The sequence below is a fragment of the Benincasa hispida genome, chromosome 6 (assembly GCF_027475165.1).
Source record: "Benincasa hispida cultivar pf3 chromosome 6, pf3_genome.v1.1, whole genome shotgun sequence".
NCBI lineage: Eukaryota > Viridiplantae > Streptophyta > Magnoliopsida > Cucurbitales > Cucurbitaceae > Benincasa > Benincasa hispida.
The window spans coordinates 59,057,264-59,074,268 of NC_143483.1; positions in this window are offsets into that span (position 1 = coordinate 59,057,264).

Consider the following 17,005-nt stretch of genomic DNA (forward strand, 5'->3'; position numbering starts at 1 on the left):
TTGATAACAAATATATGTTATATAAATTTGAATTATATTAAATTAATGAGAAAATTACATGAATAGTCCTGTGGGCATTATGGAAAGACTATGCAAATTTAAGACATTCCCATGTATATAAATCCTACAAAATAAACATAGTTATCAATAATTCTCATGCATCCATAAAACATATTCCTACAAAACAAATATGACTTTCTAAACATCATGGATGTCTGTAATTCTACCCATCTATAATTTCAGACATTTAAAGATTTTGGTAATCTTTATTCCCAAAAAACAAATGGACTGGTTGTTTGTTTCGTGGGAATCCAAGATTCATATCGAGTGGGCATCTAAATTACCACATTTGTTTTGAGATAATGTAAGATACCCGAGTATCTAGAGATTCATGGCATCCTAGGAAGCGTTTATGGAGAGCATCTCAAGAGTTTTGGATGTTTTTATGAAACATGAGTTTTTTATATTTTCATGTTGTGGGCATCCCTTTTACTTCTTTAATCCTTCTTTCTTTTTTCATATGTATATCTTTTTTTTCATTTTATAATTAAAAGAACTATGTATATCTTTTTTTGGTTTTATTATAGTTGATTTTAATTTTCTTAAGAGAGATATTCAAATTTAAATTTAAATTAATACTTATTTTGTAAAAAAAAAAAAATAATATGTATTATTTTGTTGAGAAAAATAATAAATAAAATTATAAAACTATATTAATTTTTTAGAAAAACAAATTATAAAAAAAAAATGTTATCTAAATTTAACTTACGTTAAATTAATTATAAATTAATGAAGAGCGGTAAGGGCAAGAACATTATCGAAACATTATGTAAATTTAAGACATTTTCAGGTAGAAATCTTACAAAACAAACTTAGTTATCCAAGTATTCTTAGATATTTTAAAAAAATATTCCTACAAAACAAACATGGTTATCCAAGAATGTTGAACTTCTGTAATTCCAGATATCTATAATTTCGAATATCTAAATATTTTGGTTATTTATAATCTCTAAAAACAAACGACCCCTTTAGACAAAACTCTTCCATATAAGCCATAACCTCTCAGAGAGGTTATCCAAGGATGTCGAAAGTCTGTAATGCCAAACATCTATAATTTCAGGTATCTAAATATTCTCATTATTTATAATCTCGAAAAATAAACGACCCCTCTAAGTATTTTGTGAGCAGGCAAAAGATTTACATCTCTTATAAAAATATTTTCACACCTCATATTCATATTTACAACTTGATCGTGGAGGTTGGATCTTAATCTTTAATATTTTGATAACTTTAACACTTAATCAATATTATGGGAAGAAAAAACATGATTGTCTACATAAAATTAAATGATTTGTGATACAAAGATGACACGATGAATTATCTCTCGACGTTTAAAAACGTAGGTTACAGTGAATAGTTACGACAATTTTAATTATTTAAACATGGATAAAGCACTATTTTGTTAAAAATTTCTATTAATCATATTAAACCTTAAAAACTATATTTATAACTCTCATTTCTTTTCTCTGAAAAAATATTTTTAATACTAAACCATTTCCAACATTATTTAATTTCTTTTCTATGAAAAATGATTTCTTATGTTAAAACATTTTCAATTTTTTTTTTAAGAGTACTCAAACGAAGAAGGATTTTTTTTTTTTTTTTTTTTAAAGATTAAACAAGCTTTTAAGTAAAATGGAATCATAAACTTATTCAAAGATTTAAAATCAAAGATTGCAAGTTTTAGATGAAATCAAATCTAGTTTCTAATGGTTTCTTTTTCATTGTAAACGTTTCTTTGAATTAAACAAGAAAAACATGAACGTATTTTTGGAATTTTTTGTTCTAAAATATAAATATTTTTAAATATTTTTTTAATATTTAAAAAGTTTCTTTAGGTAGAGGATTGATTTTCAATCGTATATTCTTTAATTTAAGGACTCTTTACTTCAACGACTATGTATATTGTGCTTACGACTTACCTATTCTTATTTTTGTTTATTAATTTTTGTTTAGAAAACTTCCGAGTTCATTAAAGACAAATGACAAAAAGTTACCATGAGAAAATTTTAACCTACAAAATTACCCAAAAAGAAAGTGATTGATGTTGGGAATGACTAGTTACCTTTAATTTAGATATGAAACATTTTCCTATTTAATTTATATATGAATTGTTTTGTATTTAATTAAGATTTGAAAAGTTTTCTACATTTAATTTAGAAAAACATTTTTGTTGGATTCTTATAGAAAGAAAAAATGGTTGTTTTAGTCCTCAAGGGTGAGATTTGAGTTTGACACGATATTTCTCTCTATTAAAAATGATTTAATTCTGAGCAAAGTTTTCACTCGATTCCAATCCTTTTTCGACGAGTGTACGTCTGAGAAGGGTATTGTGTTAACCTTGGGAAGCAACCGGCTTCTGGCAATTTAGCATCGAGGTTGCACCAATTTTGCTTTCAAGGTAGTTGATCTTCTACGATACAACAATAATTGAGATTTAGAATTGACGACGACTAACAATTTGAAAGAATTAAAGAATACCGATCAATTGCACCTCCATCTTCGATCTCCCTCTCCATATCAAATCAAGAACACCGGAACCATCGACGGATCTCACACCGTTCTCATATGTTGAGGATTTTTTGATGGGTTAAAAATTGGGTTAAACGTGATAGAGACTTCTTGAACTCTACTTAGGAAATCTTGACATACAATTACAATAATCAAAGATTTTTTTTTTTTATGTGACCAATTGTCTACAAGCCTCCTGAAAAATTAAAATCATAATGCTTAAAGGAGAGCTCTTGAATACAAGGAAAGAATTATAATAATCTTTCTAATAATTAATTCACTACTGGTTTTGAGAAAAGCCAAACGGTACATTAGTTGAAAAATGTATTAGGGACTATCTTCTAAAAAACAATGAAATGTAAAGTAGAGAAATATGTTCATGGTGAGAGATAAGGAAAATTGTGAGATTTTGCTATGTGTAATATCCAAATAAGGAAAATAACATTATAGCCATTGAAAATTTGGCAAGAAATTATGCATCACTCCATTGTTTGAGGTATTGACTTTTGATCTGTTGGTCTGCAATCTCTTTGTTGAACTATTGGGTTGAGTTTGCTCTTAATTGTTGAGGTTGATGGGGCATGTGTTGACATAGTTAGCTCACATGGTGGTGGTTTGTCATATTGTTCCACAAATTTAATTTTTACATACCGTATGAAAATTTAATAATTTTATTTTATTGTTATTTTATAGCATGATATTCGATATAGCTTTACTATCGGGAATGTCCTATAACTCGTAGTTCATAAATTTTGTGTTAAACATTTTATTTATCAATAAAATATTATTGAGTATCTTGTTCGATAAAGTTGTTGATATTGGACTCTATTATGAAATCCAATAAACATATCCATGGTTATAGTATGAATATTTTAACTCTATGCAGTGACATAAACAGGATAAAGTTAATAGTATAGAGTCTAAATGGTCTATAAGTATTTGGATGAAATTGGGTATCTCATCCTGGTAATACTATTAGATGAGGCCCATTTTGGATAGGTAATACAAATGATGTGATCTACAGATCATTCATATAGAAACATGCGAGTGGAGGCATCCTATGCAATGAATTTGCATAAAAACTGAACCACAAAATAGTCACTTTTCTTTATAACAATCGTTTAATGTTAAAACTGACTATTTCGTAACCTAGGATAACACGATCTTAATTCTGAGCTAGCTATGAACTTCTGTTTATTCGAGATTGTTCTTTGATCTACATGGGTGAGAGTAGTCCAACAACACTACTCAATAAGCCTTCCATTCCAGAGATAAGACCAGATAGATAGCTAGGAACATAGCCTTGCAAGATGGAATTTACTTTTACCCATTTTAGAGTTAGCAGATAGGTTGTTCTCTTAAGTGCACAATCCTGGTCTTGAACAACTGAGCCCCGCCTTCTCATCCTAGAGGGAAACATGTTTCATAAGTAGTATTATGAAACAATTGTTCATTAGAGGGTAAGTGTGTACTTCAGGAACAAGATGTATTTATAGGGGTAAAACGGTAATTTTGATCCAGTTGTAAATACAAACAACCTGTGAAGGATCGACTTATTGATTATGGTTAACATGGACAGAAATACATCTACAGTGAGGAGAGTGTAACTATCGAGCTATAGTGGTATGTCTTGATGGTTAACGAAAAGTAAGTAATTCGGTTTAAAGAGTTCAACCAATTGATTACAAATTGTTAGAGCTCATGATCTGTACGTCCAGTAGGTCCCTCTACTAGCTCATAAATTGGAATAATGAATTGAGTATTGATTGGATGAATTTTGAATTTAGGGTTATGAATTTGAAATGTTCAAATTTGGTTTTAGAGTTTTTAATTAATTGTATACGATGCAATTAAAAACATTTAAATTAAAACGAGATTGAAGAATCAATTAATATTTAAATATTGATTATATGAATTTGAATTATATTGGTGGAATTTATATTTTATTAATTTAATATTAAGACATTAAATTAATTAAATTAATTAATTTTGAATTAATTTTATAAAACTAAATTTTAAATAAAATAGTTTTATTTAAATAAAAAATAAATTTTGAAATTGTTTTGAGTTAGTGGATTTTTTCCAAAAAATGAAAAAATCCACTAACATCACATATGGTGTTTTATCACCAAATTCCACCATGAATTCAATCAATACCAAGTAGGATCTACCCTATATGCAACCATGTTCTAATGCATGAAAAAAGTCTATATAATGAAGTTTCATACATGGAATTTGAGATAACTCTGAGTTCTTTATCCAAGTTGCTGCAAATCAGAAAACCCTACTACCTTTCTCTAGTATATCTTCAATTCAGCCTGATTAGAGTGTTTCCACACACATTCCTTCGTGAGCATAGTGGAAAAGATTTTGTTGGTAGTCTATCTGAAGAATCCAGCTCAAACTTGTGGAGATTCTGCTGAAATCGTGAAAAGAACTACAAAGGTATTGTCTTGCTCAAACCCTCTTATGAAAACCTCATGAGTAGTATATTTAGAACTCAAATTAAATGTAATTTAAGTGTTTATTGATTCTGAATTCTTCTGTTACATGTTATATTATATTTCTTCAATTGGTATCAGAGCACTACTCAATAAACCTAAGTAAATAAATGCCAAAACATTTAGAACACTTCAGTGGGAGATTAACAATATATTCGATATATAGTTATTAGCTCTCATGTCCTCAAGAGTTCACACCATGAGATCCATGCTTGGCTTCGTGTCGCTTTTACCGCGACTACTCTATTCAGAAAGTGTTTGCATGGGTCAATAATAAGGTGACTGGGGGAAGTAGTTCATAATAAGTGGGTGAAGGAAATGTGTCAACATTATCCTACGATTTCCTCCATCAATTTGAACCGTGAGATTCCTATGTTACACCTGCTGTCGTTTTTAGGCGGTAGTAGCTAGTCGTTAACCACAACGATCCCTACGAAGGGTTGTAACATAGGATTTAGAACAACCCAAGCTTTAGAAATCAATAGGCTCTTATAGTTACGTCTTGGATATTGTTTTCCACCTCGGGGGCATATTCATACCATTCTATAATATCTGAAAATGGCCGACCACACTTACAAGAATTACTAATTGTTAGTAAAGATCTTGACTGAAAACGATAACCAAAAGAACTATAGAAATAAAGAGTTATTATGCTATAGTATTTGGTCACGATTTTCTTGCTTCAATGAAATTTTTTTTACTGTCCCACGGTAGCAACTATTCTGAATCACTGAAGTATCGATGAAAAATAAATAAAGAAAAATATGTACTTTATTTCTATGCTAAAATTGGATTTAAATGTATAAATTTAATTGAATTTTTTAAAATTTTTTCAGCAATGTCAAATTCAATTATACAACTGCTCGCTTCTGATAAGTTTAATGGAGAAGGATATTCAAACTGGAAATCCAACATAAGTATGATATTAGTTATGGATGATTTGAGGTTTGTGTTAACGGAGGAATGTCCTCCGATTCCCAATACAACAGCGAACTGAAATGTTCGGGACATCTATGATTGGTGGGTTAAGGCTAACGAAAAAGCCAGGCCTTATGTCTTAGCAAGTATATCCAATGTACTTAATAAGAAACATGAAGTAATACCCATTGCCTGTAAGGTAATGGCATCGCTCCAGGAGATGTTCGGGCAACCGTCATCCTCTGTTCGACATAAAGCCATTAAGTATGTTTATAGTACTCGCATGAAAGATGGTACCAACGTCAGAGAACATGTTCTCGATATGATGGTCCATTTTCATATTGCTGAGGCTCATGAGGCGACGATAGATGAAACCAGTCAAGTCAGTATGATATTAGAATCTCTTCTGAAGAGTTATCTACCTTTCAGAACCAATGTTGTTATGAACAAAATTACTTACAATCTGACTACACTGTTGAATGAACTACAGACGTATCAATCTATGATGAAACATAAAGAAAGTGAAGTAATTATTATTTCACGACCTTAAAACTTTCTTGCGAGTTCTACGTCTAGAACAAAACCTGCTGATAAAAAGAAGTCTGCTCCCCCTTCTTCAAAAGACAAAAATATACAAATGAAGAAGTAGAGTAAAAGGAATAAGAAAATCACTGCAAAGAAAAATAAAAACAAGAACAAAACTCCCAAAGGGAAATGTTTCATTATAGAGAGGATGGACACTGGAAGTGTAACTGCCGAAAGTATTTAGTAGGGGTGTTCAAAAAAACCGAAGACCCGAAAACACTGAGCAACCCAACCAACCCAGCTGGTTTGGGTTGGTTAAAAAAATTGGTTTCGTTTGAGTTTTTTTTTTAATGAACCCGAATAAGTCGGTTTGGTTCTTGGGTTCGTAGGAAAATCGTTTGGTTCAAACCGAACCGACCCAGGAAGAATAGACTAGATAGTATTTATTTTAATTTAATTTGTATGCCCAGCCTAGGAAGAGTTCAGCTGACTACTCAGCCCAATAACAGAAAGCCCAAACCAACTTCTTAGTTCCTACTTCTCGGTAGGCTGAAGGATGAAACAGTGAAACCATTCCCATTTCGACACGTGGCTCATGGAGATTGGAGGTCTTTTTGATTTCCTTCTTCTCCACGTTTCAACTACACGCCAGACGATACTACACGACACAGCGCGGCGCCATTTTTCCTTCTTCATCCCTTTTTTCGTCACGCACAACACACGCCATCGGGCTTCGGCCATTTGACTACCTCTCCGTTCATCACTCCTCTCCGTCATTCCTTTTTTCGCTTTTTGTCTCTCATCACGCCAGTCGCCGTGAGTGTCATCTTCATGTTAGCCACTATTTTTCGCTTTCTAAGTCACTCATTTTCGTCACTCTCTAGTCGTCGTGAGTGTCATATTAAACTATTTATATATATATATATATATATATATATATATATATATATATATTTAATTATTTTATTTATTCCTCATGGTTCACCTATGCTCACATTTTTTTTTCTGTATTTGTTAATATTGTAGATGGAAAATAGTGAGTTGATCGACATCGACAATGAATCACCACCTATAATATTTTCGTCCCCAATACATATTCTAAACCATCAGAAATCATTGGCAAGAGAAAACCAACTAGGCCATCATCTTCAGTGTGGGATCACTTTACAAAGATGGAAAGATCTAACAATGAAGGTATAAGATGAAAATATAATTATTGTGATAAAGATTACACTTGTGACACTTCTTCATGTGGAACTAGTACCTTATGGAAGCATTTAAGAAAATAATGCAAAAATTATCCATTTAGAGAGCAACCTAAAGGGCAAACCATACTAAAATTTCAACCAAATGAAATTGATGCAAAATGTGCTATCAATATGAATTGTTTTTCTCCTGCCTTTAGTCAACAAAGAGTTGCATGTGCTAAGATGCTAGTATTGTCTGAGGTACCATTTAGAACTAGGATATTTATCAGTACTATGTGGATGGAAAAAAATTGTTGAAAGCAACTTTAATCAAAAGTGGTCAAAGAGTGAGCCTAACAACAAATACTTGGACTCTTACAGAACATCAATTATATGGTTCTTACAGCACATTTTGTTGATTCTGAATGGAATTTACAGAAAAGAATATTGATTTTTTGTCAAGTACCTAATCATAAGGGAGAGACGATTGGTAAAGTAATTGAATGTTGTTTATTGGATTGGGGTATTGATAAAGTTTTTTCAATTACTGTTGATAATGCAACTTCAAATGATTCAGCAATCTCATATATGAAGAGAAAACTAAAGATTTGGAATTCTCTTATTTTGGATGGTGTATTATTGCATATGAGATGTTGTGCTCATATTATGAACTTGATTGTCAATTATGGATTGAAAGAATTGCATGATTCGATAGCCAGTGTACAAAATGTTGTAAGATATGTTAGATCTTCTCTTAAGCGATTGAAATTTTTTTTAGATTGTGTTGGACATGAAAAGATTGAATCTAAAGCCCTTGTTTGTCTGGATGTGTCTACAAGATGGAATTCAACATATTTGATGCTTGATCATGCTTTGAAATTTGAAAAAGCTTTTCAATGCTTAGAAGAAGAGGATGAAGATTTTGTACATCACTTTACTGAAGATGAGAATGAAAAGAAAAGAAAGGGACCACCGACCTTAGCAGATTGAAACCATGTTCGAACATTTGTCAAATTTTTGAAGATATTTTATGATCTTACATTGAAGGTTAATGGCTCAACTTATGTCACTTCTAATGCATTTTTTCATGAACTTTGTGGGATTCAACGACGTTTAATAGGTTGGAGCCAAAATGTAAATAGTGTGATATATACTATGGCTTCCAATATGAGAATGAAATTTGATAAGTATTGGGGATCTCTTGACAAGATGAACAAAGTGTTGTTTCTAGCTATTGTGCTTGATCCACGATATAAGTTGGATTATGTGTCCTTTTTGTTTCATAAGTATCTATGGGGTTGGAGTTGCTAGAACAATGACTGATGAGGTGAAAGTTAGTTTGGTGCAATTGTATGAGTTTTATAAGACAAGTGATTCAAGTGGTCATGCTTTTGAACAACCATGTCACATAGTTGAAATAAGTGAGGATTGTGATGACATGGAAATGGATTTACAGTTGGAATACAAACGAAGAAGAAAAGAGAAAAATTTGAATGAAACAAGAAATGATGTGGAGAGATATTTTTCAGAACCTAATGAAGATCTGATAGAAAATTTTGATATTTTGAATTGGTAGAAATTAAATGCTCCTAAATACAAAGTCTTATCACAAGTTGCTCGAGATGTTTTACCCGTACCAGTGTCAACAGTTGCTTCTGAATCAGCATTTAGTACAGGAGGTAGAATACTTGACTCTTTTAGAAGTTCTTTAAGTCCTAAGATGGTGGAGGTTTTAATATGTACACAAAATTGGCTACGTGTGAAGCCTTCGTTATTAGATCTTACTCCACAAACTGAAGAATTGGAAACTTGTGATCAAGTTTTATCACGTAGTGTTATCTTTTATATATTTACTCTATAATTTATTAATATATTGAAATTATGATAGTATTCTTATATAATTTATTGTTTAAATCTTGTTTAGGGTTCTCCAAGGAGCAAGTTTTGTCAAGATCATGAATGGGTCGTTGAAATCTATTAGATTTTGAAGACTTTTGTAGACATTACATTATAGTCTTACTTATAGATTTTGTAGACATTTGAAAATATTGTTGCCTATACATTATGGTCTTTCTTGTGAATTTTGGAGACTTGTTTTGTTATAATAGATTTTGGATATTGTTATTGTGGACTGTGGAATTTTATGTGTTTTTTATTGGTGATTCCAAGTTTTTTTTTTAAGGGAACCGATGGAACCGAACCAGCCAAACCCAACTTTTTGGGTTGATTTTGTTCGGGTTCATAATTGAACAAGGATTAGATTGGGTTAGAAAAATATACAAACCGAAGCATAGGGTTGGGCCTAAAATATCCTTAAACCCAACCCAACCTAACCCACGAACACCCCTAGTATTTATCATACAAGAAAGTGGAAAAGGTGAATCAAGGTAAATAAGATTTACTAGTAGTTGAAACATGTCTAATGGAGAATACTCACCTAACCTGGATATTAGATTCGGGCGCCGCTTATAATGTTTGCACTTTTCTACAAGAAACTAGTTCTTAGAAACAACTTTCTGAACAAGAAATGACTTTCAAAGTGGGAATGAGAGAAGTTATTTCGGCTCATGCAGTGGGAGATACCAAGCTATTTTTCGGAGATTCTTTCATCTTACTTAAGAATGTATATTATATACCTAAGATGAAAAGAAACTTAATCTCCATTTCCTGTCTGCTAGAAAATATGTACAGAATATCTTTTGAATCTAATGAAGTGTTTGTTTTTTCAAGAGGTGTTCGTATTTGTTCTGCAAGATTTGAAAATAACTTGTACATATTAAAACCAACTGAAGTTAAGGTCATTCTAAATATAGAGATGTTTAAAATGGTTGAGACTCAAAATAAAAGACGGGAAATTTCTCCTAACGTTTGTCTTTAGCACCTCAGACTTGATCACATTAATCTCAATAGGATTGAGAGATTGGTTAAAAACAGTCACCTAAGTCATTTAGAAGATAGTTCTTTACCTCCATATGAATCATGTCTTGAGGGAAAAATGACGAAAATATCTTTTTTTCTAATAAAAAAAGATCTTCGTGCCAAAGAGCCTCTCAAACTTATACATTCAGATCTTTGTGATCCGATGAATGTACAAGAACGAGGAGGATATCAGTATTTTGTCAGTTTTATTGATGATTACACTAGATATGGTTACATTTACTTAACAAGTCACAAGTCTGAAACTCTTGAAAAGTTCAAATAATTTAAGACCGAAACGGAAAACTTTTTAAGTAAAATAATTAAAACACTTCAATCTGATCGAGGTGGTGAGTATATAGATTTACAATTCCAGAACTATCTAGTAGATCATGGAATTCAATCCCAACTCACAGCACCTGGAACACTACAACAAAATAGTGTTACAAAAGGAGAAATTGAACCTTGTTAGACATGGTATGATCAATGATGAGTTATGCTCAGTTACCTCAATCCTTTTGGGGGTATGCAGTATAGACTGCATTATATATTTTGAACGTTGTTCCTTAAAGCTTTTCAGAAACACCATATGAGTTATGGAAAGGACGCAAAAGTAGTTTATGTCATTTTCATATCTAGGGTTGTCCAACACACGTGTTGATACAAAATCGTAAGAAACTGGAAACACGTTCGAAATTATGCTTCTTTGTGAGATACTCTAAAGAAAAAAAAAATGAGGATTATTCTATGATCCTCAAGAAGATAAAGTGTCTGTACTGACAAACACTACATTCTTGAAAGAAGATAATGTTAAAAATTATCAACCACGCAATAAACTATATTACAAGAAATGACCAAAGATACTACAGAAAAATCAGCAAGAGTTGTTGATCAAGTTGGTCCATCAACAACTATTGTTGCCCCGTCATGTCCTTTTCAAGAGTTAAGTATGCCTCAACGTAATAGGAGGGTTATTCAGCAACCTGAACGTTATATGAATTTAACAGAAACACTAAACATCATACATGATGATGGTTTAAAGGATCCATTAACCTTTAAAAAGGCAATAGAAGATGTTGATAGGGAACAGTGGATAAAAGCCATGGATGTTGAAATGGAGTCAATGTACTTCAATTCTGTCTGAGAACTTGTAGATCAGCCATATGGGGTTAAACCTATAGGTTGCAAATGAAACTACAAAAGAAAACGAGACCAAATTGGCAAGGTGCAAACCTACAAAGGTAGATGGTGGAAAAAGGTTTTACCCAAAGAGAATGGGTCGATTATGAAGAAACCTTTTCACCTGTTGCCATGATAAAATCTATAAGAATACTTCTATTCATTGCCACAATGACTATAAAATATGACAAATGGATATCAAGGAAACTTTTTTGAACGACCATCTTGATGAAAGTATTTTTATGTCTCAACCTGCAGAAGGGTTCATCGAACAAGGACAAAAATAGGAAGTCTATAAGCTTAAATGATCCATTTATAGGTTAAAGCAAGCTTCAAGATCCTGGAATATAAGATTGATACTACGGTCAAATCTTATGGCTTTGAATAAAATGTTGACGAACCTTGTGTATACAAGAAAATAGTCAACAAAATTGTAGCATTTTTAGTACTTTATGTTGATGATATTTTGCTCATTGGGAATGAGACAAGCTTTCTTGTTGACATAAAGAGATGGTTAGCAACACTGTTCCAAATGAAAGATTTGAGTGACGCTTAATATGTTTTAGGGATACAAAATTTTCGAAATCGAAAGAATTTAACCCTAGCACTATCTCAAGCATCTTATATTGACAAGTTGTTGTCAAAATATAATATGCAAAATTACAAAAAAGGAAGTGGATCGTTCCAAATTTCATTTGAATGAACACAAACAATTACAATCTTAAACGGAAACTAATAAGTTATGCATAAACTGAAATTATAGCATGGTACAATAGAATTCAAAGGATAGAGTATGTGTACTTTTGAAGAACTATTATTCAAGTATCCCTCGATCGAAGTCTAATGCATCCAAAATAGCACACGAACGCCATGAACAGACTGCTACTGACAGCATGAACAACTTGATGCTTCTCAAACCCAATCGAGTCCCACTCGATTCACAAACTGAGTTAGAACACCACCACAAGTTTAACTTGGTATTCTCGGTGTGAGAATCCAAGAATTGTGGGCTTTGTATGGTCTTAGATTGAGGAAGATAGAAGGTCTACGATCGAGTAGAATTGAGTAAGTGGGAGATAAGAACACTATCTATCGCATAGACGGTGTACTCGGTTGTTCAGTAAATAAAGCCTATCGCATAGACTTTGCTACTCGATCGTGTAGCAACGATCAGCTGAGTAACTATTGTATAGTCAACTTTTAAACGATCGTTTAGACTCTCAACGACTGTCGCTTAGTAAAAACAATTTTCACTTGATAGCCCTTTTTAATGAGAATTTTTTGAAGAAAATCAACTATTAATTTTGGAAAATTATTTTCTTTTTATCTCACAGTTACCATAAAACTTCCAATAACCTCCCACTCAATTGGTAATTAGAGAAAAAGAATTAATTATCATATAATTAATATATTATAAATAAATATGATAACCAACTTATCATATTATATTTATAACCTATAGTTTTAATATTTCATCATATGAAACATATAAACCATAGTCCTTGTTCTATTTTATGGTACTTAATATAAATCATATTTATATTAATTCCTCCAATTAATGTATCTAATACATCACACCAATTATATCAAATATAATTGAATTTCCTCTTGTTATTTTGAACACTTCAAACTAACCCCAAAATCTGATTCTCAACTTGAACCCTTTGAGCTACCAAGGGGACCTTATGGACCTGTAGCTTGAAGCTCCAACGGTACGTGAATAACTTACTAAACTCTTTAGTCACGAGGTCCACCATCCGTTAACTGTCGGGTACTCCACTAAAGATCGACAACTGCACTTTTCTCACTACAGATATATTTCTGTATCCAGATTAACCAATCAACAGTGCGGTAACCCTTCACAAATCGCTCGTAAGTACAATTGGGCCAATTTACCATTTTGCCCCTGTAGTTACATCTAACTTCTTAAGTACCACTGATTCCTCTAATGAATAATAAGTCATAGTCCTACTACGACTGAGTCCTCTCTTAACAAAGAGAGGGCGTGGCAACTATGTTCAAGACCCAGAATCAGTCCTTAAGGGAGCAATTTATCTACTTACCCCTACTTCGGAGAATGAGTGAATTTCGTCTTGTGTAACTGAGTTCTCAGCCCCTCAATCAGACGAATCCCCAAAAAGGTAGGCTTGTTGAGTTGGCAATTTGGCCACTCTCACCCATACTAATTAAAGGACCACCCTCATAAGCAGGAGTTCCCAAAACACTCAGGATTAAGGTCATGTCACCTATGGTCATTTTAGTGAAATGTAACTCTCAATTATCAACGGCGTTATATAAAGAGACTAACCATCTCGTGGTCCGATCTTATAGCTCCTTGTATAGGATACCTTCGCCCGCATATCTCTATATGAATGGTCAGGATCAGACCATTTGTAGCACTTTATAACACTTGTAAATATCTACAAAGCGAGTCGTATCCGTAGTGTCACCAAGATAAGGTATCCCTCCTTTATCTTTATACTACAAACCATTTAGGTTATTACTTAAGGCATGATCCACTTGTATGTCTCACATACATGCTTAAGTACATGGAAATAACCACGGATCTTAGTTTATTGAATACCAGTAAATGCAAAAAAAATAACACTTATTTTATTAATAACATTGTGTACAACGAAACTCCGAGAGAATTAGGACACCAATCCCAACAGTAGGTTCAAGAAAATGTACTTCATGATCAGTTTTCACTCTCAATGGAGGGGCTATAGTTTAGAGAAGCATTAAACAGAGTTGTATTGCTAACTCCACGATGGAAGCAGAATACGTAGCTGCATGTGAAGCTGCTAAAGTAGCAGTATGGCTACGAAAATTTTTGGTTGACTTGGAAGTAATTCGAGATATGCACTTACCCATCACATTATATTGTGACAATAGTTGTGTTGTTGCCAACTCGAAAAAATCAAGGAGTCACAAACGTGGAAAATATATTGAAAGCAAGTATCATTTCATCAGATAGATAGTACATTGAGGAAACATGATCGTCACGAAGATAGCCTCTAAAGACAATCTTGTTGATCCATTTATGAAAGTTCTCTCGGCTAAAATGTTCAAGGGCCACCTGGTTGGACTAGGACTCCGAGCAACATAATCTAAGACAAGTGGGAGAATATCTATGGTATTATAGATGCCCTTGTTTATTGTATTTTCTCTCTATGTTTCTCAACATTGTATATTTATTCTCACTATAGTTTTAATCCAAATGGGAGATTGTTGGGAATGTTTTAGAACTCGCAGTTCGTAAATTTCGTGTTAAACATTCTATTTATCAATAAAGTATTATTAAATATCTTATTCGATAAAGTTGTTAATATTTCATTCTAATATGAAAATCCAATAAACATATCCATGGCTATAGTATGAATACTTTAACTCTATGTAATGACATAAACAGGATCAAGTTAATAACATATAGCTTAAATGGTCTATAAGTATATGGATGAAATTGGGTATCTCATCTTGGTAACACTATTGAATGTAGCCCATTTTGTATAGGTAACACAAATGATGTGATCCATATATTATTCATGTAGAGACATGTGAGTGGAGGCATCCTATGTAATGAGTTTGCATAAAGACTGGACCATGAAATAGTCACTTTTCTTTATAACCACTGTTTACTATTAAAATTTAATATTTCATACTAAAATAACCTAGGATAACTCGATCTTAATCCTGAGCTAGCTATGAACTCCTGTTTATTTGGGGTTGTCCTTTGATCTGCATGGGTTAGAGTAGTCTAACAACACTGCTCAATAAGTCTTCCATTTTTGGGATAAAATCGAATAGATAGCTGGGGACATAGCCTTGCAAGATGGAATTCACTCCTACCTATTTTAGGGTTAGCAGATAGGTTGTTCTCTTAAGTGCTGAATCCTGGTCTTAAACAATCGGGGCCCCGCCCTCTCATGATAGAGGGTGACATGATTCATAAGTGGTATTATGAATTAGTTGTTCATTAGAGGGTCAGTGGGAGCTTAAGGAACAAGATGTATTTACAGGGGTAAAATGGTAATTTTGACCCAGTTGTAAATACGAACAACCTATGAAGGATCGACTTATTGACTATGGTTAACATGGACAGAAATACATCTACAGTGAGGAGAGTACAACTATCGAGCTATAATGGTGTGTCTTGATGGTTAACAAAAAGTAATTAATTCGGTTTAAAGAGTTTAACCAATTGATTACAAATCATTGGAGCTCATGATCTATAGGTCCCTCTACCAGCTCCTAGATTGGTATAATGAATTGAGTATTGATTTGATGAATTTTGAATTTAGGATTATGAATTTGAAATGTTCAAATTCGATTTTAGGGTTTCAACTAATTGTATATGATGCAATTTAAAAATGTTTAAATTAAAACGACATTGGAGAATCAATTGATATTTAAATTATGATTTAAATATTGATTATATGAATTTGAATCAGATTAGTAGAATTGATGTTTTATTAATTTAATATTAAGATATTAAATTAATTTTATAAAACTAAATTTTAAATATAATAGTTTTATTTAAATGAAAAATCAATTTTGAAATTGTTTTGAGTTAGTGGATTTTTCCTAAAAATTAGAAAAATCCACTAACATCACATATGGCGCTTTATCACCAAATTCCACCATGAATTCTTCAATTAATACCAAGTAGGAGTTGCCCTACATGCAACCCTGTTCTAATGCATGAAAAAAAGTCTATATAATGAAGTTTCATACATGGAATTTGAGATAACTCTGAGTTCTTTTTCCAGGTTGCTGCAAATCAGAAAACCCTACAATCCTCTCTCTAGTTCATCTTCAATTCAGCTTAATTAAAGTGTTTCCATCACACATTCCTTCTTGAACATAGTGGAAAAGATCTTGTTGGTGGTCTATCTAAAGAATCCAACTCAAACTTGTGGAGATTCTGCTGAAATTGTGACAAGAACTACAAAGGTACTGTCTTATTCAAATCCTCTTATGAAAACCTCATGAGTAGCATGTTTAAAACTCAAATTAAATGTAGTTTAAGTGCTTATTGATTATGAATTCTTCCATTCTATGTTATATTAATCCTTCATTTATTAGTACGTATTTGAATATTTCATGAGTAGTAAACTATATTAACTTAAATGAGATGCTATTGTGATCTACTTAAACATGATTTATGCCATAAATTATCTTGTATGGCCATTAATTTTATAAAGTGTT